Source organism: Rhinatrema bivittatum, chromosome 1 (genome assembly GCF_901001135.1).
Source record: "Rhinatrema bivittatum chromosome 1, aRhiBiv1.1, whole genome shotgun sequence".
Classification (NCBI taxonomy): Eukaryota; Metazoa; Chordata; class Amphibia; order Gymnophiona; family Rhinatrematidae; genus Rhinatrema; species Rhinatrema bivittatum.
In genome coordinates this window covers 60,732,298-60,758,975 of record NC_042615.1, presented here as the reverse complement: position 1 = coordinate 60,758,975, position 26,678 = coordinate 60,732,298, and the positions used below count along the sequence as shown (strand labels likewise).

At 44.5% G+C, this 26,678-nt stretch overlaps 1 protein-coding gene across 2 annotated transcripts in view; it reads right to left on the bottom strand.

Moving 5' to 3' along the window:
- The window catches only part of TMEM131L (transmembrane 131 like), a 200,166-nt gene that overhangs the window by 139,648 nt on the left and 33,840 nt on the right, over window positions 1–26,678 (bottom strand). The window lies entirely within an intron of this gene.

Below are 26,678 nucleotides of genomic sequence, written 5' to 3'. Positions count from 1 at the left end.
GAAAGTAAGACGCTGTCTTACTTTCGGGGAAACACGGTAATTAGGACCCGCGGTAAAAGGAGGCGCTAGGGACACTAGCGCGTCCCTAGCGCCTCTTTTTGGACAGGAACGGTGGCTGTCAGCGGGTTTGACAGCTGACGCTCAATTTTGCCGGCGTCGGTTCTCGGACCCGCTGACAGCCACAGGTTCGGAAACCGGACGCTGGGAAAATTGAGCATCCGGTTTTCAACCTGCGAGCTGATTTAAATTTTTTTAATTTTTAATTATTTTTTTACTTTTGGGACCTTCGACTTAATATCGCCATGATATTAAGTCGGAGGGTGTACAGAAAAGCAGTTTTTACTGCTTTTCTGTGCACTTTCCTGGTGCCGGCAGAAATTAATGCCGACCTCTGGGTAGGCGCTAATTTCTGAAAGTAAAATGTGCGGCTTGGCTGCACATTTTACTTTCTGAATCGTGCGGGAATAACCAATAGGGCCATCAACATGCATTTGCATGTTGCGGGTGCTATTAGTTTCGGGGGGGGATTGGACGCGCATTTTCGACGCGCTATTACCCCTTACTGAATAAGGGGTAAAGCTAGCGCGTTTGGACTCTCCCCCTGTCCAGCCGTTTGGACTCTCCCCCTGTCCAGCCGTTAATGCTGGACAGGGGGAGAGTCCAAACCTGTTACATATTGGATGCCATGCAGGGTCAGGCCTGGCTCACACATGGACGAGGCCCACTAGGGAAGCCCAGGGTGCTATGGGCTGCAGAAGGCAATTGCAAACAACTGCAGTATTCTGCCAAGAAAAGATCACGGGCGCCATGGTGGGGCCCGCGATCCCCTAACCTCCCACGCTCAGAAATAAGTAGAAAAAGGATAGGCAAAACGTTAGACAGCAGGTAAGGACCAAGGCCCATCCACGCCACTCAATTTACTTCCTGTAGCAATGTCACAAGCCCCAGCCGACTTCTGGCTTTCCTGCCACTTCTTTGTGGCTAGGGATCCTCTCTAAGCTTACGTCCCAGGCTTGCTGGAATCCCATTACAGCTTTGGATCCCTTTCACTTTTTTTTTTTTTTAAATCAGAAGGCGACATGAAGCCTTTCCACCCCCCTCTTCAGCACGAGGATGAGGCACTGAAGGTCACCTCTCCTGCTTTTATCTTCTGTGGCAGGGGCAACGCAGCAAAGCCAACATGCTCATCACTTTGTACATCCGGCGGCGGCAGGCAATACTGCTTTGCTTGATTCTAACCTAGAAGTTGATTTTATAAAAAGGAATATTTGATTTAGCGGCAGAGGAAAAAATAAACCCTTTTCTGTTTTGTTTTGGGAAAGAGGAAGTCATGCGGTCAATATTTGCTTAAAAGCGCATTTCCTAGTTTTCAACAAAAATCGCAAACGGAGTAGTAAAAAAAAAAAAACAAAACAAAAACCCAACAACCCTCCGATCACCAAATTTCTTTAAAACCTTCCCCATGCTTTCGGTTTGCAGCAATAAAGTGAAAGTTTTCTTTTTTGCTAGCTGCGCGCCTCTGCTGCAGCAGGGGGCAACCTTATGGAAACTGGTGCTACCTCTCATGTGCCTGGGGAAACCTCATCCACAGGAAAGATGCCCCCCCGTCCCCCCCAGCTCCGTGCATTCTCGTTCAAGAGCCAGGCCTTTTCCGTTTGCTGCTATCCGTAGCTCTCTTTCCCCTCCATCTGCACGGCTCATTCTGTGCTGCTTACACGTGCCAAGCACGACTCCTGTACTACTCCTGCTACAGGTGCTACTTCCATTCTTTCTACCGGCTTCGGTTGGTATCTCAATTGGATATTATGCTATTCATCAGCTTGTTGGAAATGTTCTGAATAGTATGGTTTTACTAGTTTTGAGTGAGGGGGATCCAGAGGAGACAGCCATGCCAGTGAACCCCAGGGGTTGCTATGGGGGGAGGGGGTGCCAAAGGTAGTATCCGTCCCCGGGTGCCACATAATTTAAGGGAAGCCACTGCATCCAGCACTGGGGGTTCAAGCCCTGCACTGCTCAAGTCACGATCTTCCCGCTCCCGAGGCGTGCAATTGTGACCAGTAAACCTTCTTGTGTCTTCCATTCCAGCTCCACCCAGATCTCAGGGCAGCCCCCTCCATTCTGAGACAAAGGAGCCACACATTTTCTTTTAAGAAATGTAAATACACCAAACCTGATTTATGAGGTTTCCTCTGTGTATATAGACACAGCAGCCTCTGCACCCTAAAGGCTGTTCTTTCTACCGCCATACTATCTCTGTCTATACCAAGAAGCACCGTGTAAGAGCATTTGAAAAATGCTGTGAGCCTGAGGAAAAATACCACAAAATGTTACTAGGAAGATCTGGGTTCAAATTCTGCTTCCACCACCGACATGCTTGACCATAGATCAATCGCTATCTTCCACTGCCTCAGATACCCACATAAATTGTAAAGGTTTCTGGGCCAAGGATTTATTGTAGTTTGCTGGAAAACACCCTGGTTACAAATGCCAGAAACAACAATCAGTTTCTGTATAGAGGTATATAAAAAAAAAAAAGCGTAGGGATCGGAAATGAAGGAACAAGTGACACTACAACTTTGTTTCCTAGATGCATTGGTAAATTTCGTTGCATGTGTTTGGTTTTTAAGTTAAATCGCCAGGTAGGTAAAAGCATGTTGAATTGAAAGGTAATTCACAATTCTAACTACCAGCGAGTAGATATTTATCTATCAAGTTTTATATACCGTCATTCAGTTTCGTCATCATAAAGGTTTACAAAAAATACAAAGGTTATAAGGTTAAGGAGGATAACAAGGATTTCAAAAAGGTTCAAAAGATTGTTAACATAGGGATATCATAAACAGGTTAGCTGCTGTTCAGTTTTGTTTTGTTTTTCATGTTTCTATTCTTTGTTATAATCCACACTTGTGTTGAGTTTCATTTTTCTTCAGGTTAGACCAGAGGGTGTTGGCGTTGTGTTGTTCATTGGGTGAGTTGGTATGCTTTGGTGAACATCCATGTTCATTCATGATATATTGTATTATGGAAGCATGTTATGGTCAGAATGTATTACTGCTTGTGGTTAAAGGTTTAGAACCTGATAAACCAGAAAAGGGAATTAATTTAAAAAAAATACATTATAAAAGAATAAGAGAAAAATCACAGCAATAAAAGGCAGCAGTTGTTGAATTCTGGGATCCTGATTCCTTGATGTAATCCCTTCCTTACTCTGCTGGAAATGAGAAATATACCAAGCCGAACGGAGGTGGCATAACACCACTGACTCCTTAACATAAGGCCTCCTTAGGGGGTGATACAGAGTCAAGTTTGAGAATACCAGGAGAAGCTTCTATGTTGGACATCTCCAACATTCTTTAAATGGTCCACAGGACCTTTTCGACGTGGTCCACTGGCTGAAGACGTTCAATGTTCTAATGAGTTTGTGACAGGTATTGCTAAGTCCTGCTCTAAGACAGTACCCAAAGTGCAAACCAACTCCGGAAAACGATGGTTTGGAGGTTTCTTCTCCTGGGCCTTCTGAGATGGCTGTCTTGTGGAAGAGGTTTGAAGGGGTTACCTCTTCTGAGGTGAAGAAAGTAGTTGGAAGATTGAAATCCTCCTTTTGCCCACTTGATGTTTTCCTATTTTGTTTTCTTTACGGCTTGAAGGAGGTTTTCCTAGATCTGATTGTTAAAATTGTAAATTTATCCTTATCTGATGGTTCTCGTGGGACTGGTTCTTAAAAATAGCAATGAGTTTTCTAGTTTCAGGCCTGCATCGAACCTTCCCACTTTGGGAAATGTTTTGGAGAACGTGGTCTTTGCGTCGTTAGTTTCCTTGCACAGCACAGGGTTTTCAATTCTAGTCAAAGCAGATTTTTGTGAGAGGCACTGCACGGAAACTCTTTTGCTTTCTGCAGTGGACGTTATCTTCAGGGAATTGTATAGGGGAAAGGCTGTGTTCCTACTTGACATCTCTGCAGCCTTCGACACAGTTAATCATGTCATTTTGTTACGCAGATTGACTGAGCTGGGAGTTGGTGAGACTGTTGTCCAGTGGCAGTGGCATACTAATGGGAGGTGAGAAGGGTGGTCCACTCCGGGTGATAACAAGGGAAGGGGGTGCCATTACCAGGGTCCCGCAGCAGCATGGAGAAGTAACGTGAGAGGAGAGAGGGTGCCTGTGTGTGTGTGAGACTGGGAGAGGGTGCCTGTGTGTGTGTGTGTGTGTGTGAGTGAGAGTGAATGTGAGTGAGTGACAGTGAGTGTAAGTGAGAGTGTGTGCCTGAATGTGTATTTGAGTGATCTACAAAGCCTCTTTGCAAACAGGGTAAGAGAACCCTCTTATTTTGCTTATGTACAACATAGTAACCTGATTGTCTGTCTGGATCAAGACAGCAGTAGCACAGAGTGTGGTTGTCTGTGAAGGACATATGGCACCAAAGGCCTTGAACTCACTGACCATGGGTTACTTCACCTTTTGGCTTTTCCATCATTTTTTAATTATTTTGTTTTTGTAGAACTTAAAAGGTATTTTGAGGGGCTGTGGAGACAGTGATGAAAAAAGAAAAATGCAATTTACAAAGCTGAGCAAATTTTAGCAAAAATGAAAATGTAGTGTAGAGATCCCTTGATCCCTTCTAGGAATAGGTGAAGGAGCAAACCAATAGCGTGTGTGTGTATAGCTCCCCCATGTAGAAGAGAGTATTTCATAAGTTCCTCTGCTATACAAACTTTGACTACCATCTTAGGGTGTGGACTTGGTTTTTTTTCCAGGGGCAGCATTCCTCAGCTACTCTCAGATTTTTCTGTTTGCTTAAGTTTTAATGCCTCCATGGAGCTTATTATTTTTGGATGGGAGTTTCTGTCAAACCTACGTATTCTCTTTTCCTATATTTTTTCAATTGACTATTTGATTTCTGAGTACCCGTTAACTAGGGCCTCAGTTAAATTACTTTCTTTGCTGATCTAACAAAGGGACAGATTGATTCCCTGAGAAGGAACCTGTGGATCCTTCAGTATCCAGAGGAGGGATGACTTACAGCCATCCAGAGGAGAAGGATAGAGGGGACAAAGGAGTTGGGATAGAATCCCAAATAGGGCCCATAAATATCTACTGGAGATATGAAGAGGAGTAAAAGGAGTATCATTCTGATACTAGAAAGGAGAAGAGGAGTATATTTAGTGCCATTCAGGTACAGTGAAGAAAATAAGGAGTTCAGAGGAGAAAATTAAGAAGAAAGGTAGGAGATAAATGATTTTTAAATAAATAAAATAAATTTATCCTTAACAGAAAAAAAATCTTCCTAAGCAATTTACAGCAAATTCAAAACATAAAATTAAAAAATTACAGAACACAAAATAAAATACATAATAACATTATCAAACCTTCTAGACAATTTTCTTTCAGTTCCTCTACTAAACACCTTCTAATTACTAAACAATTTCACTCATCAAGCTGGTTTTTAAAGCTTTTCTAAAATTTAAAAGCTCTACCTCCTCTCTTATACTCAATAGTAAGTTATTCCAAAGACGGGGGATTGTTCCAGAAAATGATCTTGCCTTTCAACGAGAATGTTGAAACGTTTTAAGAAACCAACAAGGTTTTTGTACTAGAACCTCATCTAAAACCAGCCTGAGCTGGATCTAAAAGTTCAACTGATTCTAAAAAATCTGAGATCTGTCTTGTTACCGCTTTTTCCAATACTTTAGCCACAAACGGCAAATTCAAAATTGGTCTACAATTACTACATAATCCCAGATGCAACTTTTCATCCTTCCACAAAGGGGAAACTAACGCAGTTTTACGATGAACAGGAATAATAACCAGAGACAACAATTAATAAATCAATTTCTACAAACAAGACAAAAACCTTGTCTGAACTGTCTTTAAGCCACCAAGCTGGGCAAACAGAGTAAAAATTGGGAGAATTTAATCTGAGAAACCAATGGCTTAACCTCCAAAAGAGAAATAGTCTCGAAGTTAACTGGCAGAATGATGCGTCGTGATAAAAAAAAGAGAGAGGCAGGGAGCAACAATGGGCAGCTGGCCACACTGCACACCATTGCCCCCACAGCGCCACGGGAAAAGGTGTAGTTATTTCCCGTGGTGCTGCGGGCGATAATGTGAAAAACATTATCGCCCGCAGCGCTGCCGGGAGATAACTCCGCCCAAACCCCACCCACACTCCTCCCCCTTCCCCTAATTTGAATAATTCCACTGCAATACCAGCACATCGCACATTAAAGAATGACCCCGTTAGCCCTCGCTATAAAAGACAGCGAGTCATTTATAGCGAGGGAATTTATAGAATTAAATAAATTCTTTAATTTTGGTCTAACGCTCTGAGAGCGTGCAGATAGTCCCTAACTGCTATGGAGACAGAAAATACTGAAACACTGCACTTCCTGCAGGGTATATGTATGTAAAATGTGCAGCCAAGCCGCACATTTTACTTTCAGAAATTAGCGCCTACCCAAAGGTAGGCGTTAATTTCTCCTGGCACCAGGAAAGTGTACAGAAAAGCAGTAAAAACTGCTTTTCTGTACACCCTCCGATATTAAGTCAGAGGTCCTAAAATAATTTAAAAAAAAAAAAATTAAAATCGGCCTGCGGCTCGCAGGTTGAAAACCGGACGCCGGCGTCCGGTTTCCGAACCCGTGGCTGTCAGCGGGTTTGAGAACCGACGCTGGCAAAATTGAGCATCGGCTGTCAAACTCGCTGACAGCCACCGCTTCCGTCAAAAAAGAGGCGCTAGAGATGCGCCTAGCGCCTCTTTTTACCGCGGGCCCTAATTTGCATGTTTGTCCCCCCTGAATTGCCCACACAGGAGCGCGGGCGCTCGCCCGCTCTCCCGCGACCTTTACTGTATTGGCCTGTATGGGAGGGAAGCACTAACTTGCCCTATGCCAATGGGATGGGAGAAACATTAGAATTAAAGACTGAAACAATTGGCTTTAACATCTTAAACTTAAGCATGACTGTAAGAAGTCACAAATTTATTTAAAGCCCTTGTAAGAGTGTTATTGAGGCAAACTGCTTGAAAGAACATTTTCATCATTTCACATTACAATCAGTAACAGTACTGTTAGAAACCAAAGTCAGCTTCTAGTGTGCTTTGTACTGCAAGGTGACGAGCACTCATCCGTGCTGCATACAAGAACTGTGACCTGGGAATTAAGCACTGAAATGCGAAGGGCCTTGAAAGTTCTCCTTCCCTCCACTCAGTGAACCCTGCAGTTTGAGGTATTTTAACCTTCTGAGAAGTTTACCACCTGAAACTGTGACTTGAGATATGACCTCTGGTACCAGGTATGACTAGCCATGGGGTTACAGTAGTAAAAATGTTTAGAGACACTGGGAAATCTGTCCATGCAGTAGATTGAATGAAGAATGAGGGGCTCATGAGGTAGCAATCATGAGCAGAACTACCGCTCATGCTCAGAAAGACTACCGAGCACCAAGATCTTAGTCCGATGACATCACCCACTGGTTATGGCAGATTTAATCCTGCTTGTCGATGGAGAATTAAACTTCTTCTCAGCCCCAGTGGGAAAGAACAGAAAAGCACCAAATATGACCTTCTCGCTCTTTTAGCTACCCATCCTATTATAATGAGATCTGCCTTCCCCCAAACAATGTCATTCAACTATACCTGCAGTTTACCCTTTCTATAGTGAGGCCTGTATATCCCCCGCAGAACTCCCTGAAGATTACCCTCCCTATGGCGAGGTCAGTATATATTGCACTGCCAGCCAGCATTCTCTGCAGTTCACCTTAGCTTATGGCGAGGCTTGTGTATCCCACACTCTGCAGCTTACCCTCCCTACCATGAGACCTGTATATCCCGCGCTGCAGTCCAGCACTCTATGTAGTTCATCCTTCCTATGGTGAGGTCTGCATAGCCCATACAGCTGTACAGTACTCCCTACAGCAAGACCTGTATACCCTACAATGCTGTCTAACACATACCACACACATGGTCTAAAAAGCTCATGATCATCACCTCTAAATAATTCTTAAGTTGGACCAATAAAAGGCATGACAATCCCACAAAGAAACCTACATTTATGGAATGTAGGAATGCATGATGGGATGGTGGGGCTGGGGAGAGAGAAGGGGACATTAACCATTATAAGAAACTTTAGGTTCTAAAACCTCATGTATATATTTTGAAAAGAGGATATAGACAAAAGTCGGAAATAGCGAGTATTCTGTCAATTATCTTCAGAAGGTGGTCATGCCCCCAAAGAGGAAACCATTACTACATAAACAAACTTCACTTTACTTTTTCCACCTTCAAAGTATGCTCTATATTGGTCTAATCTTAAAAAAAAGCATCACCTGCAACTTGTTTGCCGACTTCTCTTCCTGCAAAAATAACATTTGTACAGCGGAGCATTCTTGGTGAAAGGTCAGAAGGCGATCACCCTGCAACTTACGGCCAATACAAATCTGCTTAGCTCTAAAACTAACTTTACGCCATCTTTATCCTGAATCAGGTTTTAAAAAAATATTGGGAGTGGATTAATTTCTTTTTCAGCCACATACAAAAAAACAACACATGAGCAAATAGTTTGATATTGCTCAGATCAGTATTAGCTGCATCTTTCTCATGAACAGCTACAAGTAACTCTGAATGCAGAAACTTCTTCAGCCAAAGTCATACGTTAAAAGCTGCAAAGCCAAAAAGCTACATCCAGAAAGCTACAACCAAGAGATTCTATGACATCTATCTGGATAAAAGACATTTTTGGAACCCACAAATCCCCATGTAATTGGGCATCTTTGTTAGACTCTAAACCAAAAGGGTAGCAGAATCCATCAGTTCTTGTACATTCATAAGCAGTTTGCTGCACATGGTAGAAACCATTAAGACTTCTGAAACAAATAAGAGACGGAGTACATTGACTAGAGCTGCAAAGCCAACCATACTCTCTCTGGCTTTACTTCCTCTACTTTCATATAGTTCTGGAAGTCGAATCGTTATAAGATACTCAGAATATACTCACTACAGCAGGGGTGGGCAACTCCACTCTTCAAATGCTGCAAGCCACTTGGATTTTTAGAATATCGAAGATGAATATGCATGCAATGCATTAGCATGCAGTGGGGGTGGTGCACGCAAAATACATCTCAAATATTCAGCGTGGATATCCTGAAAACCCTTTAAGACATGCCAGGACCGAAATTGCCTACTGCTGCACTGGAGGAAAGAAAAGCAAGGTAAACTTTTCCCCCCCAAAAAAGAATTTCAAGAACAAGCAGTCGAGATATAAAATTAGAGGGAGGAAAGTTCAGAGGAAGAATTCTTCAGCGAGAGGAAGGTACACATCTGAAACAATCCACTAGCAGAGGTGGTGGTGGAAACCAGGACTGTGACAGAATATGAACATTAAAAAAATGAACAAAAAAAGAAACAAACCTTTTGATTTTAGGTCATCGCCCTCCACTCGCTCTCTCTGAGTCTATCCAAATCCTGGAGAAACCGTTCCAATCTCCTCTTCGGCACGCAACTTGGGCATCATCTGGGATACTACCCTCTCTCCATGGCACCTCAGATCAAGTCAGTTGTTAGGAACGCTTTCTTCAAGTGAAGAATGTGGACACATCTCAAGCCTTTGCTATTTCCTGATAACTTTCGCACAGTCTTACAAGCTCTCATTTTCCCTCCCATGGACTACTGTAACTCTCTCTATGCCGGCCTCCTGCAGAATGCTCTCTGTATTCTTCAAAAATTCCAACACTTGTTTACTTATTAACACCCCTATTCACCATCACATCACGCTCATTTAAAAAACAAAAAATTGCACTTGTTAGCTAGAGATGTGAATCTGAACCAGAATCTGTTCGGATTTCAGTTCCGATTCACATCTCTACTTGTTACCCATTTCCACACGTATCAAATATAAGCTTGCCACTAATTCATAATCAAACCATCCAAGATCAGCTCAATCTTGCGTATTCACACTCCTGCCGTCAATCTTCAAGCCAATTTTTGCTCGACATTCTCCCTCCAAAAAGCAGCATGTTTGGCATCAACCCATGAGTGCTCCTTCTCAATCTGTGGCCCCGCTCTCTGGATTTCACTGCTCTATCCATACGCCTCACCAGTGATCCCAAGCCATTTATTTCACTAGCTCTACTCCTAGTTTCTATTTTGCTCAACCTCAGTATTGATTTTCGTTTTGTCATATTGTTTTGTTATAATTGTTTTTATGAATATTTTCACTGTCTCCACCCCAAACATTGGAGGGGTTGGTAATAAATACTTTTAAATAAATAAATACATAAATTCACGCATGCATGGGACAGTGGTAGGAGATTGCAGTATTATATCCACACTACCAGCACTCCCTCCACAGCAGAGATAAGGTGACCAGGACAAAACAAGGGGCCGATAAAAGAAGTATGACCTAGCAACCCTGCAGGTCAAAGGGTAGCTGGGTTGGAAACCAAATGTGTAGACAGTGGCAGGTGGGTGGCAGCCACCAAATACTGACAAGAAAGATAAGGGGAAATAAAAGGGGTAGATATAGGAAGCACAACCTAACTCTATAAGCCATGGACTAGCCTTGTCGGAACTAGAGGACAGTGGCTGGATCCTGCCCAGCAAGGCCGCAGGCGCTTGGGCAGTCAGATGTTCAGGCAACAGACTGTTTTGGTAACTGCTCAGATTATTGCAACGTTTGGTGGTATGACATGGAACGTAAGAGGATCTGGATGTTGGATTAAATATAAAAAATAGTGTGCTTATCTACCCAGGATGGCACAGAAACAGAGGATGAAAACTAAGAACCTGACTTACATAAAGCAATGACATCCTACAAGTCGTCGAGCTTCTAAGACCAGCAGCTGGAATATATCCTTAGCAGACTGGTTGGGAAAATTGGAATATATCTTAGTGCAGACTAGTTGGAGGTGGTCTTTACCTACCAGTATCCACTGTTGCCGGGCTGAGTTCAGCTGTACTTTGGAGGCATCTAACTAAGTCATATGCTTTCTCTAGTGTCATCAGAAGAGCGGAGGAGAAAAATCCTTAAAAGAAAGGCGGCCGGATAACCAGTAACAAGGACTGGGGAACCAAAAGTGTTACAAGGGCAGCTATTTCCTTCTCAAGAGAAAAGCCATTCTGTAAGGCCAAGGGCCTACGTGTTGTGCATTGTCTGTCTCTTCGCCTCTCCTTCAAAAATCATCCAAGAGTTCTGCTTTCTGTGGGCCAGAACACTGGTCACAGTGTTCTTAGTGTTACATAAGCTGTAATCTGTATCCAGAAGGATAAGAAAGCCCCCCCCCAACCCCTTAGCAAGCAGAAAAATATTACTAAAGTGCAATAAATGGGAAAATTCCGTTTTACAAGTATTTTGTCCTATTGTTATGGGAGTCTAGGGAGATAAACTTTATTTTCTTAAATGTATTTTGTGAGTGTCATCTCATAGGGATTTACTAACTTGGAATTATAAAGTAAAGAATTTTGAGTATAAACTGCTGCTTTGGTGCAAACAGTGCGAGAACAGGAGGCAGAATGAATTTGATTGGCCAATAGCAAAAAGCCACTCAAATGAGGTCAAAACCTGACAAAAAAAAAAAAGAGTAGAGTACTGGCCAATCAGAAGAGATTAACAAAATTGCAGATGACAAGAATCTCATCCGTCCAGTGGCTGAGATTGATGCATTCAGTAGGGGGACTAAAAACTGAGTGATATGATAGAGGTTTATAAAACCGCGAGTGAACAGTTATCTACCCTTTCAAAAAAAATACTAGGACTGGAGCACACTCCTTGAAACTAACAAGTGGCAAATTTAAAACAAATTGGAGGAAGTACCTTTTCCCTCAATTCACAGTCGGGTAAATGTGAATCGGTTATTTACTCTTTCGGATAATAGAAGGACTAGGGGGTACTCCATGAAGTTAGCAAGTAGCACATTTAAAACTAATCTGAGAAAGTTCTTTTTCACTCAACGCACAATTAAACTCTGGAATTTGTTGCCAGGGGATGTGGTTAGTGCAATTAATGTAGCTGGGTTTAAAAAAGGATTGGATAAGTTCTTGGAGGAGAAGTCCATTACCTATTAATTAAGTTGACTTAGAAAATAGCCACTGCTATTACTAGCAACAGTAACATGGGATAGACTTAGCTTTTGGGAACTTGCCAGGTTCTTTGGCCTGGTTTGGCCTCAGTTGGAAACAGGATGCTGGGCTTGATGGACCCTTGGTCTGACACAGTAGGGCATGTTCTTATGTTCTTACAGTCAAGCTGTTGAATTTGTTGCCGGAAGATGCGGTCAGGACAACATAGCTGGGTTTTAAAAGGGCCTGGACAAGTTCCTGGAGGAAAAGTCCATAAACTGTTATTAGCGAGGCGACTCTGGGGAAACTCACTACTTTGTAACTGGGAGCGAGCAAGGAGAAATTGGATCTACATTTTAGGATGAGCCACTGTTAGAGACAGGATACAGGGCTCGATGGCCCTTGGGTCTGACCCAGCATGGAACTTCTTAAGTTCTCAGGAGTACCCTGAAACCTCCGGCTCCTGGTTCTCGGGAAAGCAGAAATCCAGGCAGCCAGCGGCTCTGAAGGGAAAGCCAGGGTGTGAAGCGATATATCGTAGCGAGGCACCGCAAAGAGAATAAAATGTAACAGCAAAAGGGAACAGTGTCATGCAGCTACAGAAGATACTTACCAGAGCCAGGGTTACTTGGAAGTGGAGAACATATTTAAAAAGTATCCTTTTAAATGCTATTTAATGAGTGTAAGCGATACTGTAGTAGCAGGAGCTTTATTGTATTTCTAGTTAGGAAATGCAGTGCAGTTAGCTGCGCACAGCTTGACCACAGCCTGCGGTTTTCAAGGAAGAAAAGGTCTAAGGTGTAGACAGTTTCTTTCTTTCTTTCATTGTTCAGTTTTTGAGGCTCTAGATGAAGTTAGAATTAAATGATGGAGACTAAGTGCAGCCAAAGCAAAGGAAGGGCATCCATCTCCTTCCTACAGTTCAAGAAGTCGACCTACGCAAGGGCTGCCATGCGGGACTGCGCCGGACCCTGGCCCTGCACACTGGATGGTCAAAGAGTTTTTGTTACTCGGAACACGCGAGCTTTCAAAAAAAGAGGGGGATAGACTGCAATATTTAATACGTGTTAAGGGTTTAGCAAAAGAACTGTTTCGTTTCCATTGGCAGGAGGCACTGAGGCCACGGGGAGCAAGAAACATCAGTGGGGAAGCTGAGGAGATATAAAGCACGGTATTTCCCCTCTCTACAGTCCCACGTTAACCTTGTGTGCTTTCCTCTTCAATCCCCATCACCAACCCCCTCCCCCTCCCCCGGTCTGGAAAACCTCCAGCAAAACGAGACATTAGGCCTGCCATCTCACCAAGCACAGATAAGGATCCACATGGAAACAAGCCTCACTTTTGCCAAAACCACCACCGTATGTTACACCGAACGAGCAGGAAAGGACGGCCCCACTGCTGCACCGTGACGGGAAGACTCGAGTCACAGTCTCCTGTTTGTCAGGGTTCAGCAGCAGCACACGCAACCCCCCCCCCCTCCCCAGGAGGGAGGGGACGACGGCTATCATTTGCCACGGTGACCCCTCCTGGCTGCAGGAGCAGCAGCAAAGCCAAGTCTCTGAGGAGGCTTCTCCCCCCACCCTACCTAACAGCAAGGACACGGGTCTTTCACCTGAACATGCCACCTGGGACGGGGGTGGGCGAGAAGAATGGAGAACGGAAAGGAAATATAGACAAGGAGGTACAAATGATACCTTACTTTTATCCACACACAAAACATGTCACCGAGGTTTAAAAAAAAAAAAAAAAATCTACAATCTTCTTTGTCTCCCCACAGGAGAGGAAATGCTGATCGCTGAACACAAGGACCATTTCAGAGTTCTGACAGAAACCAGTCCTGGTATGGCTGGGATGCTATACAGAGATGCGAAGAGTCCCGTGCACGGCAGGGAGCAGAGTAGCATGGCAGGCTACGAGGAGCAAGAGAGGAGCAGACACTCAAAGAGCTCTTGGATTCGGCAAGCAACAAATGCTCCCTAGGTGGTAAATGGCACCAAAATATAATATGGCGCACTACCCCTCCCCCTTAAAGAACAAAAACTTAATATAAATTAATTCACTTGACTAACCCAAGGAAGTCAGGTTAAGACTAATCCCTTGTTTTCGACAGGATTGCAGGGAGATAAAGTGACTTGCTCCAAGGTTACAGAGAAAAGATGGAGGCACAGCAGAGTTTCTAACCCAAATGCCAGGATGCGCGGGAACCACAATCCAGAGTGGCAACCACTAGACCACTCCTGCTCCTCCTTCTCTGGACCTTTATTTCCCAAGTCGCACCCCTAAACTGACCTCTGACCTTTTGCAGATTCTGTCAGTCGACAGCGTGAGAGCGGGCAGTCCCCTTGACAGGCGCAGGAGGAGCGAGGATCACCACCAGGGAGAGAGCCGGGGCCAGAACTCCCCCAATAACACAGCGTTTTATTCAGGGTGGATGGGTAAGTAAATAAATAAAGAGTTCCTGCCAAGCTTCTACAGCATGAGAGAGCACCTCACGAGGCTCCAATGGCTGGGAGCTAGCCCTTTCAGAAGGGATCTCCCTGCACTGTGCAAGGGTCCGATCTCCATCGCATTCAGACACCAGCTCATCATTTCCTCTCCCAGGCATAAAAAGGCTTTATGTACTATCGCTTTTCTTGCTTTATTCACGCTTTGGGTGAAAAAGCACACGCAAACACGTGCTCCCAAGCACACGTAGGTCGAACTACCTCCTCTTCGCCCCGGGAGGAGGATTTCGGGGGCAAGTTTTGGTCTTTTTAGCTGCAGTCTGTATGCCCCGCAGATCAGACCGGCTCATCTGATTGCTATCTGTGGCATCACAGCCAATTGAATTCACAGAGTCTGAGGCGGTTTTTGATCCCCTTTTCAATATGGCTGCTCCCCCAAACAAGGCGTCAGGGGAGCGACTTAAAGCCAGCATGACTGAACGAAGAAAATTTGACATCAGAGAAGCCAAGTATTATTTGTTCTGCGTTCTTCAGCAACGCTACTCCACAGGTAAGCACATGCAGAAAATGCCTTCCTTCCTCCCCATTGCCTCTGCACCCCCTTAAGCTTTTCCCTCCGTAAAGAATCCAGAGGGGCAGTGAGAACAGGCCTCCAACATCACACTGTGACTTGCACCTTCCAACCAGCAAGGACCAATGCACACGCTAAATTAGTGTTTCCCAACCGGTGTGCCACAGCTGTAGCTCTGGAGTCAGTGAGAGTCTGCAGTTTCTCTTTCCCCAACAGCTGGCCTGCAGGATATCCTCCCACCAGCAGGGGGAGGCAGAGAGCAGCACTTTATTTGCTGCAGCTTCCGTTTTCCCCTCTGCTGGCCCCAAGTAGCTCCAATTACAAAAGGAAACAGGCACGGAAGAAAGAAGCATCAGGTAAATGCTGCTGGATGAGGCAGCTGAATTTGCTAAGAAGCTGGGGGTGTTGGGGAAGAGAAAGTACTGATGCCAAGGAGGGGAGAGGGTAGGAAAGGGAAGGTGATTAGCAGGGAGTGAGAGGGTAGGAGAGAGGTTGATGGAGGTTATATAGGGGAGGGGTGGAAGGAGAGGGAAAGAAAAGGGAAGGTGATAGAGATGTCAGGGGTGGAGGGAGAGAGCAGGGAGGGGAAGGTGATAATGCCGGGGGGGGGGGGGGGGGGTAGGAGGGAGATAAAAGGGAAGAGAAGATGACGATGCTGGGAGATAGGGGAGAGGGATGAGAGGAGAAGGTGATGATACCAAAGAGGATGGGGAGGGAGAGGGAAGAGAAGGTGACGATGCCAAGGGTGGTGGAGAGAAGAGGAGGATTGCAGTGGACTGAAAGAAGAGGGGAAAAGATGGTGAGGGATGGGAGATGAGGGAAGAGAAAAGGTGATGATGCAGAGGGAAGGGGCATGGGAGGAGAGTGAAGGGAAGGTGATGATGCCAGGGAGGTGGGGAAAGGGAAGGTGCTGGTGTGCCGTGATGAAGCGAGTCCAACGCCGGGTGTGCCACGACACAAAAAACCACTGCTCTAAAGGGAGAGGACGTTGGCAGGTCTCTGCCTTTGAACTGAAAATGCCTCACAACTCACCTATACTCAGGTTGCCTCCTGCTCCCAGCAAAAACTAGGCGGTGAGACTTCGTGGCACCATCTCTCCTATACTATGCAGTCAGCTTACAATTTGGCAACACAAGAGAGAAACCGTGGGTGGGGGGCGAATAATTTGTTTCTGTAATTTAATTTTTGGCTTGGCGGTTTCTTCCTGCTCCTTTGAGTTTCCGGGACTCAGTCTCTACTGGGCTGCAGGGCCATGAATCTTTATTCATAATTACCCAGGCTTCCCTCCTACTTTTGGAGCTATCTCCCCCCCCTCCCCATACACATCCCTAGCCCAGCCACCGCAGTCGTTTATCCAGGGGCCACAGGCCACGGCTCCTTCCTAAACACATCCGGGTGAATTTTAAAAGGCGTTAGATTTATGCACATAAATTATGCACATAGCAATTTTCAAAAGCCATTTCCTCGAGTAAAGGGCACTTATGTTACGTAAATCCTATGGACAATTCAATGGCATATGCTGTAGCAATTTTCAAAAAGTGCATTTACTTGAGTAAAACCCAGTTTTACACCTGCAAATGCTTCTAAAAATCAAGGCCCCCAGTGCATAAACCCTACTCCTAGTTAGCAGGAGCCAGCATCAGGTGAGGGCCGAGAATCCATCCCTCCCCCAAAGTGTTGTCTCCACAGCATCCCTTGCCAGCTCCAAGATCAAAAAGCCCTGACCCAGGAATGAAATCCAGGTCCTCCTCATGGCAGCAGGAAGCACAGCCCACTGCCCCTTGAACTGCCAAAACTCATCCAGAAGGGAGGCGCAGTTTTATTAATTTTTTTTTACCACTCATGTCCAATCTACCCCCCACCATGTCACGCTGTCAAACGCAGATTTTAAAAACAACTCAGATGATGTTACGGGGAGATGCAGACAGGAGCACTAATAATAATACTAGACAGGATAAAATCAAATGCACCAGGAAAGGATGGCAGGACCCCACGGGATTCTCGTGGTACCTGCCGTGGTCATTTTCTTCGGCCTTTTCAAAAGCAACCATTGCACACTATCCACTTACAGGGAGCCTTATCAACCAGTTGACTTTTCCAGTGGGCCAAGGTGAGCTTGCCTTTCAAGGAAAAAGGATTGGCCATTTTAGCAAAAGTAAAACTTTAAAAACATCACCGTGGCTCTGGTCCAACAGTTCACGTGAGTGACCAGAGTTCAATTCCTGGGCGTAGCTCATGCTTCCTGCTCCGGCAGGGGGCTGGAGACACCACGGAGGCTGCGTTCACAGCTCCTGTAGGAAAGAGAATCTCAGTCACAGGGGCAAGCCAGGTGCTCTGGAGAGAGCGGCGGCCCAGAACCGAGGATTCGCCGGTGAAAATGGCAGAGCAACACCAGGAGGAGGGGAAGTGCAGCTGCAAACGAGAGTCCTGGTGCCACAGCCTCATTTGGAGACAGTTCCAGCCGGAAAATAAATCAATCAATCACAATGAATAAACAAATAGGTTCCAAATGGGGGACGTATGACCACCACTGCGCAAGGCAATACATCTAAACGGCAAACCAGTACCCTCTAAAGTTTCGCTGATGGGCTGAGCTCAGGGACTTTGCTCAACTAACCAAAGACAGCAAAAGTCTCCGAAGCAGCCTGAAGGTAGAATTCTGCAGCAGTCCTGCCATCACCCACAGCGCCGAGCCCGCAGATAAGCGATATTCTACACCCTGTCCAGCTCCTGCGGCTGAACTATATATCCTCAGCAGCACAGGCCGGAACAGTCGGGTAAACCGGTCTTTATCTGCCATCATCTACCACGCTACCGCTAAGTAAGGAGATGTCGAGGAGAGGCAGGAGGATAAAGAAATAGAGAGGAAAGGTGAAAAGGAAGAAAAGCTGGGGGGGGGGAGGGGCTCCTTTCCCACAGCCCTGCACACCTTCCCTTCTCCCCTGACCTGCACTGGAAACCTCCAGCAAAACTGGGCAGCAGAAAAAAAAAAAAAGACCATAGCACCCCAACTCCCGGGCTCTGCAATCCCTACAACTCCTCCTGAGATTCCCTGTATTTATCCCATGCGTCCTTGAATTCGGATACTGTCCTTGTCTCTACCACCTCCGCTGCAGGGGGGGGGGGCTGTTCCATGCATCCACCACCCTTTTCTGTGAAGAAATGTTTCCTACGATTATCACTGTGTCTACCACCCCCTTTCACCCTCATCCCATGACCTCTCACTCCTGACCCTCTTTCCTGTTGAAAGAGGCTTGCCTCCTGTGCATGGAAGTATTTAAATGTCTCTATCCTATCTCGCCTTTCCTCTAGGGTTTTGTATGTGTTTAGATCTTTAAGTCTATTCTCATACACTTTAGAATGAAGACCACTGACCATTTTGGTAGCCACCCTCTGGACTAACTCCATCCTGTTTATATCCTTTTGACAACACAGTCTCCGGAATTCCAACTGAGGTTTCACCAGATCTCAAAACCTTTTAAACTGGATCTTTGGGAAAAGCTCAGAAGGCTCATGGTTCAGAGGGAGGTATCTTCCAAGGATACTTGCAAAACAGGGAAGTTAAAATGTTCCAATAGAGAGGTTGTACTAATGGCTGAAGTAGACCCGATGGATTCAAATAAGAGCACACAGATGTGAAAGACTCTGGACTGCCTGTATCTTCAGCTAATAAAGCAGGTTGTGTGAATACAAAGAGAAATAAAAATCTACACAAAAATACACACTTGAAAATGTCTCCATGTGAATGCCAGAAGTCTGAGAAATAAGACCAGAGAGTCAGAATGCATGGCAGTGTATGAGGATATCAACATCTCAGAGAGATGGCAGGAGGAGGATAACCAAAGAGACACTGTGATACCAGGGTATAAATTATATTGACATAAGGCAGACCAAACTGGTTGGGGGATGGCACAGAGTCAAGAAGGATAAAAATCCTGTGAGAAACAAACCTGCAGTATGGAATCCTTACGGAGAGAAATTCCATGTCTGACAAGAATATAGCAGTGGGTAGGGATGTGCAGCCAAAGAGTATTCATTTTGGTTTTATTTTTCCCTTTCATTTTAGCATGCACCCGCCCCCCCCAAAAAAAAAAATAAAAAAGAATAATTGCACATCCCTGTCAGTAGGAGTATACTATCATCCACCTGGCCAAGTTGAAGAAACACTGTGACATGCTAGCTGACATTAGGAATGCAAATAGATTTGGCAACATAATAATGGTACCTCCAGTACTGATTGGGTCAACGTCTTATATGGACATTCTAGAGCTGTTTCGTTTTTAAGATGCCATAATTGACTGCTTCACCATTTAGCCAAAAAGAGGGGCGGCTTCTTTAGATCTAGTCCTGGGTGGAACACATAATTTAGTGCAAGGAGTTGCTCTGTAGTGGATAGCTAAGCAATAACGATCATAAGGCAATCAAATGTAACCTAATCACCAGAGGGAGGACTTTAAGTAAACCACTGAGGTAGCATGTAACGTTAAAAAGGAAGACTAAACAGAATGAGGAAATGAGTTAGAAAAAGATTAAAAGAAGTTGACAAGGCTAAAAATGTGAATGAGGCATGGACTTCGTTTAAAACACACCATCTTGGAAGCCCAAATAAAACGTATTCCATGCATTAAAGAAAGAAAGGAAGACCAAATCACTAACAGCATAGTGAAGTGAAAGAGGCAGCCAAAATCAAAAGGGCATCATTCAAAAAAATGGAAAGATGACTCAAATGAAGAAAACAGACCAGAGCATAAACACTGGCAAGTTACATGTAAAACAGTAGTAAGACAAGCCAAGAACATTTGAGAAGTTTGACAGACGTAAAAACTAATAAATAAATAATTGAAAATGATTTTATTTTCTTATATTTCACAATTCTAACAAATTTTATTGCGGATTGCATACAACATGCATAATAAAATCAAACATACAACAATTAGTTATACATGGCAAACAATAGGTAAAAATAAAATTTAAATATAAAACAATCCAAATTAATCTGCAAAAGTACATTTGAAGCAAAAGGCCTGTGAGGGAATCAATTGGGCTGCTAGATGTCCAAAGGGGTGAAAGAGGTACTCGGGGATGACAAGGAAATAGCACAAAAACTGATGGTTCGAGGCAATAAAATGCGCCCAGCCTAGCGCACAGGTCAATGAGCGATTGGATGTGTATTTTGGACGTGCTAAACTAACACCCGATGCAATAAGGGGATTAGCGCATCCAAAACGTGCACCTAGACTACTGCGTAGCTGATGGCGCTCATCACGTGTAAATTCCATGTCGATGAGGCTATTAGCTATTACTCCCTGATGCAGTAAATCCCCCTGCACCCAACGCACACTTTAATGCGGCAAATTTAACGCCAGCCCCGGCGTCATGGGCTTATAAAAAGAAATCCAAAATACCATTCTCTGTGGTTCCTCCACAGAGGAGAAACCACAGAGAGCAGTAGATCTACTGCTTTTGGTGATTAACAAAAAAGAATTAATGAAATGGATCGAATTAAAAAAAATAATTTCTGGACGCATCATATATACGCTTCAGGCTGACTTCGCCCCTTGCTATTGTGCGTCCAGAAAAGAGTTGTTTTTTATGATCTATTACATTCTTTCTTTCGTGAGCACCCATAGCAATATATAAGCACACAGCCATGTCTCCTGGGCACCCGATGCATTTGAGCGCTAGGGATGCACTATTTCTCCCTTTTAACGCACCAGCTCATTTAAATATTGCATCGAGACAGCTAGGAGAGGTGGTGGTGAGCATTTTATTGCGTCCGCCTATGAATGAATTCTTTACCTACTGAGGTAAAGGATGTCTGGAACAGACTCTTGAAATATACTTTGAGGATGGCAATTCTGAACTACTAAAACAAAACTAGGAGAATAGGGAATAGAATAGATAAAACTGAAACTAAAGAATTAACAAATCACCAGGACTGGATGGCATCCACTCTAGAGTCCTGAAAGCTCAAACATGAAACTGCAAACCTATTATTGGTAACCTATCATTTTAAATAGCCACAGTGCCTGAAGACTAGAGAGTGGCCACTGTGATGGCGATTTATAAAAAAGGACTGACTGGTGCAAAATGGTAGAAGCCTTTCTTAAAAACAAAATCACCAGCCATATAGACAGACATGGCTTAATGGGGAAGAGTCAACATGGTTTTAACTAAGGGAAGTCTTCCTGTGTCAATGTATTCGATTTTTCAGAAAGAATAAACAAACATGCACCTGGATTTTCAGATGCCATCTGACAAAGTACCCCAAGAGAGACTCCTCAGGAAATTGAAACAACATTGTATGATAGGCAATGTGCTCATGTGGATTGTTAAGTGGTTAAGCCAGGAAAAAGAAGGGAGGACTAAATGATCAGTTTGCAAATGGAGAAAAATCATTAGTAAAAGTACCACAGGGATCGGTATTGGAACGTGTGCTGTTTAATGTATTCATTAATGATCTGGAAAAGGGAACAACGAGAGGGGCGATCAGATCTGCAGAGGACACCAAATTATTGCAAATTGTTAAAATAGCTGCAGATAAGGAACTTCAGAAGGACATTGTTAAACTAGGAGAATGAGCATCTCAACGGCAGATGAAATTTAATGTGGAAAAGTGCAACATGATGCAGAGAGGGAAAAATTATCCCAAGTACTGGTACATAATGCTGGGAGGTCTATACAGGAAAGGGACCTTGAAGCCCTTGTGGACAAAACTGAAATCCTCAGCTCAGTATGCAGTGACAGTCAAAAAAAGCAGATGGAATGTTAGGAATGTTCTGAAAAGGAACGGAGAATAAAATGGAAAACATCACATTGCCTCCGTTATTGATCATGGTGGGACCGCACCTGGAGTACTGGGTGCAGTTCTGGTTGCCCATCTCAAGAAAGACATAGCGGTCCTAGAAAAGGTGCAGAGGAATACAACAAAAATGATAAAATGGGTGGAATGGCTCCCCTATGAGGAGAGTGGAGGAGGAGCCTAGTGGTTTGAGCAGCGGGCTGGAAACCAGGGTTCAAATCCCACTGTCACTCCTTGTGACCCTGGGAAGTCACTTCACCCTCCATTGCCTCAGTGGGGACAAGGAAATACCCACAGTTCCTGAATGAAAAGCAGAATATAAAGAAGAGAGGCAGCCTACACAGATTAGGGCTCTTCATTTTAAAAAGAGACAACTAAGAAGTCATGACTGAAGTTTATAAAATCACAAGTAGGGTGGAATGAGTAAATAAAGGATGTTATTTACCCTTTCAAATAATATTAAAACAAGGAGACACTTCATGACACTAACAGCCAGCAGATTTAAAACCAAAGTACATTTTCATTCAGCTCACAAAACAAGCTGTGTTGCTAGAGGATGTGGTAAGATGACTAGCACAGCAGGGTTTAAAAAAAGATTTGGAGACGTTCTGGGGAGGAAAAGTCCCTAAAACATTAACCAGGTAGACTAAAGAAAGTTATTACAATACCTGGGAGTGAGTAACAAGAAACAGATGGACTTTATGGGATCTGCCGGGTTCTTGCGACTTGGACTGGCCACTATCAGAGTCAGGATGCTAGGCTCGATGGACTTTGATCTTATACGGGGTAAGATTGTTACCTTTTCTCTGCTGACCATTCCACTCCCCGTGCAGCTAAGCATCTTTCTGGCTTTTGCCTTTGCCTTATCCACCTGTTTGGCCACCTTGGGATCATCAGATACAATCACCCCCAGATCCCACTCTTCCGTCATCCTTTAAAGAATTTCATTTCTTAGACTGTATATCTCCCTTGGGTTTCGGCAGCCCGTTCATTTGGGGGGGGGGGGGGGGGGTTTCAAAATAATTTTTTATTGGGAGGGAAACATTACCATGCTGTGACAGAAAAAAAAAGGAACAAAAGATAAATACACACACAGTTTAAGCAACACAGATGGAGTGACACAGTAACTTAGGAAAAAACAAGTAGTGCCAACAAACATCATATGAAACAGCTGGAACATCTCTGTCCCATTACATTTTATCAACTTTTATCCCCATCCCCTGTATCGTCCAGGTTCCCCCACTCTTATCACTCTCGCCACATTCACACCCCCATTAATATAAACTTTCGCAACCCCTTCCTCCCCACCCCATCCCCCTACCCCACCCTACCCAACCCATGGAGACCAGGGCTACGGCCAGGGGCGGATTGGCCTATCGGGGAAACGGGCATCCCCCGGTGGGCCGGTCGCACCAGTCACTTGGTCTGCCGAGCGCGGCCGTGACAGAGCCGCGCTCGGCAGACCACGTGGTATCTCCCGGGAGGCGAATCCCCGGGCCGGTCTTCATCGGGAATCCGCCGCTGGCTAGGGCCACCCAAAAGTGTAACCACTCTTTCGCAACCCATCTTTAATGTCATCGTTCATTTGTTAACATTAAATCTTAGCTGCCAGACTTCAGACCGTTCCTCAAGTTTCGCTAGATCCCTCTTCAAGTTTTTTGCACCTTCTCGAGGGTCTACCCTATTGCAGATTTTGGTATCAACTGCAAATATAACGAATCCACAATCTCTCTTATGGAAATGTGGAAAAGAAGCGATGCGAGGCAGAGCCCTAAAAACACCTCTAGTAACGCCCCCTCCTGGTGAACATTCTTTACTACCATCCAGTGTCACCTCCCACTCCAGCAGTTTCAGCCTTAGCATCCTTACAGAAGTTTACCAAGCATGAAGCTTGCCCACACAGTCATTTAAATACTGAACGTGCCATTGCACGCAAAAGGAAAAAAGGTTTCCTCTACTGACTGACTAATCTACTGGACCCAACTGCAGATCGCGATACCTTTTACTGAACCAATACAAGACATGCCCGAAGAGGTGGCGAGATCATCCGAATCCAGCTTTTAGCGGGGGGACCCTCTTATGCCACATCTGACGAGACCTACGTACGCTCCTACACTCGTGTTTGTGCAGGATCGTCTTTTTCATAACCCTCACGATGGCCTGTAAAGAATCCAGCCTTCTCCAGGTCCAGTCCGGCCTCAGGAACTCTGCACCGGCAGCGACCGTTTACTTCTCAGCTTTACCGCACCGCACAGCAGCAAGCCGATCAATGCGGTTCACATCCATCAAATCCAGCTTACGTTAAATCGTCATTTGGAGGTAATGATGTGAAACCTAACGGGAGCGCCTTTAAAAAAAAAAAAACGTTACCCCTGCTGGAATGGCAGCTGTGGTTAAGGCTGTTAATCAGACACCATTTAAATACCGAGTCCCAGACGACCATCTGTGTTCACCCTGTGCTGAAGGCTCAGCACTCAAAGATGATTGTTATGCAATAAAAATTCTGAATTCTGGTTTTTCCTTCAACTGTCAGACTTTTGAATGCAATAATTGTTTGGCCTCTAGTTCTTTCATTTAAAAAAAAAAAAAAACCCCAAAAAAACTTTTGCACCTGGTTAACACAAATAGCTCAAGGCGTACTTTGATAGTAAACCCTGCAGAAGCCGTCTTCTTTTTTTTATATAATTGAAATGTTTTATTAAAGACATAAAGACATTCAACAGCATATAACAGGCTCTATAACTTGTAAACATAGCCCTAAGCGATCTTCTAAGCATATCAGAGGCCGGGTCTGCACTGGAAGCCTTTCACTTTCTTTCTCTTCTAGTCATGTACTAATAGTGTTTAAAAAGGAAAAAAGGTCAGAAATGTCAGTGTCCTAAAAAAAAAATAAATATATATATATATATATATATATATATATATATATATATATATATATATATATATATAAATGTATGTGTGTATGTATGTATATATATACACACACACCCTCCTTTGAAAAAAAAAAAATATATATATATAAATAAATGTGCGTGTGTATATACATATGTGTGTATATATATATATATATATTTTTTTTTTTTTTTAATTTTTTTTAGGATACTGAAATTGCCACAGCATAGTACTCGCTGTTGCAGCATCTCCCATTTCTGACCTTTTTTCCTTTTCAAAGGAGGGTACACACACACACACACACACACACACACAGAGACACTTCAAAGAAAGAAGAAGCTATAGATAGAGGGAACGGCATCCCTCCCCCGCCCTCAGCTAAATCTTTACCGAGGCCTCTGCGGAGATTGGAAGGGATGAGAACAGCACGCTCACTGCCCCCCCCCCCCCCCCCAATAACTTAATGACTTCTGTGCCGCACTTTAAATCCAGCCAGCGCGGGCTCTCACTTTAAAGAGAAGCACCTGCTCCCTGCGGCCCTCACCCGCACACGCGCTCTGTTCCACAGGCTGAAAACTGAAACACGCCAAACTCCAAGAGAAACACGAGTGCACGCTAGGAAGGTCAACGCCATTCCTGACTTTTCTAAAGAAAGCTACAGGAGGGGGGGGGCGGGTTTTTTGTTTTTTTTATTCAGTCCCCCTTTGCCGCACCCCCCCCCCCCCCTTCCTGTCTCTCCGTTACTTCAGTAAAAGTCAGGGTGGCACTACCGCAGAGGGCTCGCTCCCTCTGACTTCTGCTTCCAGTTGCCAGAACATTCTTTCCCCTCCCCCACCTTAGACACAGCGGTCGTGCTCACTTCTAAATAAGGAAAACGAAACAAAAGTTGGCTTAGATTTAAGCCTGGGCTTTCAACGTTTCTGCAGTCAGCAGAAAGATCCACTGTTAGCCAAGGCTTGCTTTAAAGAAAGCAGCCCCCGCGAGGACCATGAGTGCACAAACACACGTACGCACACTCAAAACAATAAGTCCACGTGAGCATGTGCCCCTATGACTGCGAGAGCACACACAAGCACGCAAACAGAATAAGCCCATGTACACAAGTGCCCCTATGACTGAGTTCAAAGCACACGTACCCACAGAAACAGAAATCAGAATAAGCTCACCTGCACAAGCGCCCCATGACTGAGTGCACAAGCACAGGACACACACAAACAGAACAAGCCCACGTGCACAAGTGTCCCTACGACTGTGAGTTCACAAGCACACGTACCCACAGAAACAGAATAAGCCCACGTGCACAAGTGTCCCTACGACTTGTGAGTTCACAAGCACACGTACCCACAGAAACAGAATAAGCTCACCTGCACAAGCGCTGCCATGACTGAGTGCACAGGACACACACAAACAGAATAAGCCCACGTACACAAGTGCCCCTACGACTGAGTTCACAAGCACACGTACCCACAGAAACAGAATAAGCCCACGTGCACAAGTGTCCCTACGACTTGTGAGTTCACAAGCACACGTACCCACAGAAACAGAATAAGCTCACCTGCACAAGCGCTGCCATGACTGAGTGCACAGGACACACACAAACAGAATAAGCCCACGTACACAAGTGCCCCTACGACTGAGTTCACAAGCACACGTACCCACAGAAACAGAATAAGCCCATGTGCACAAGCGCTGCCATGACTGAGTGCATCAACACATGTACGCATGCACACACACACACAGAATAAGCCACATGCACAAGTGCTTCTCTTCAGTGTCCAAAAGAGTTTTTGCAGCATGCCTTGCTTGCTATGCATGTATTTAAGGTGTACCGGAAAGTTCTTACGCAGTGTGTGGTTTAAACAATCCTATCAGATATAAAAATAGGAAACCACAATAATCATTGTAGAAAAAAAACAC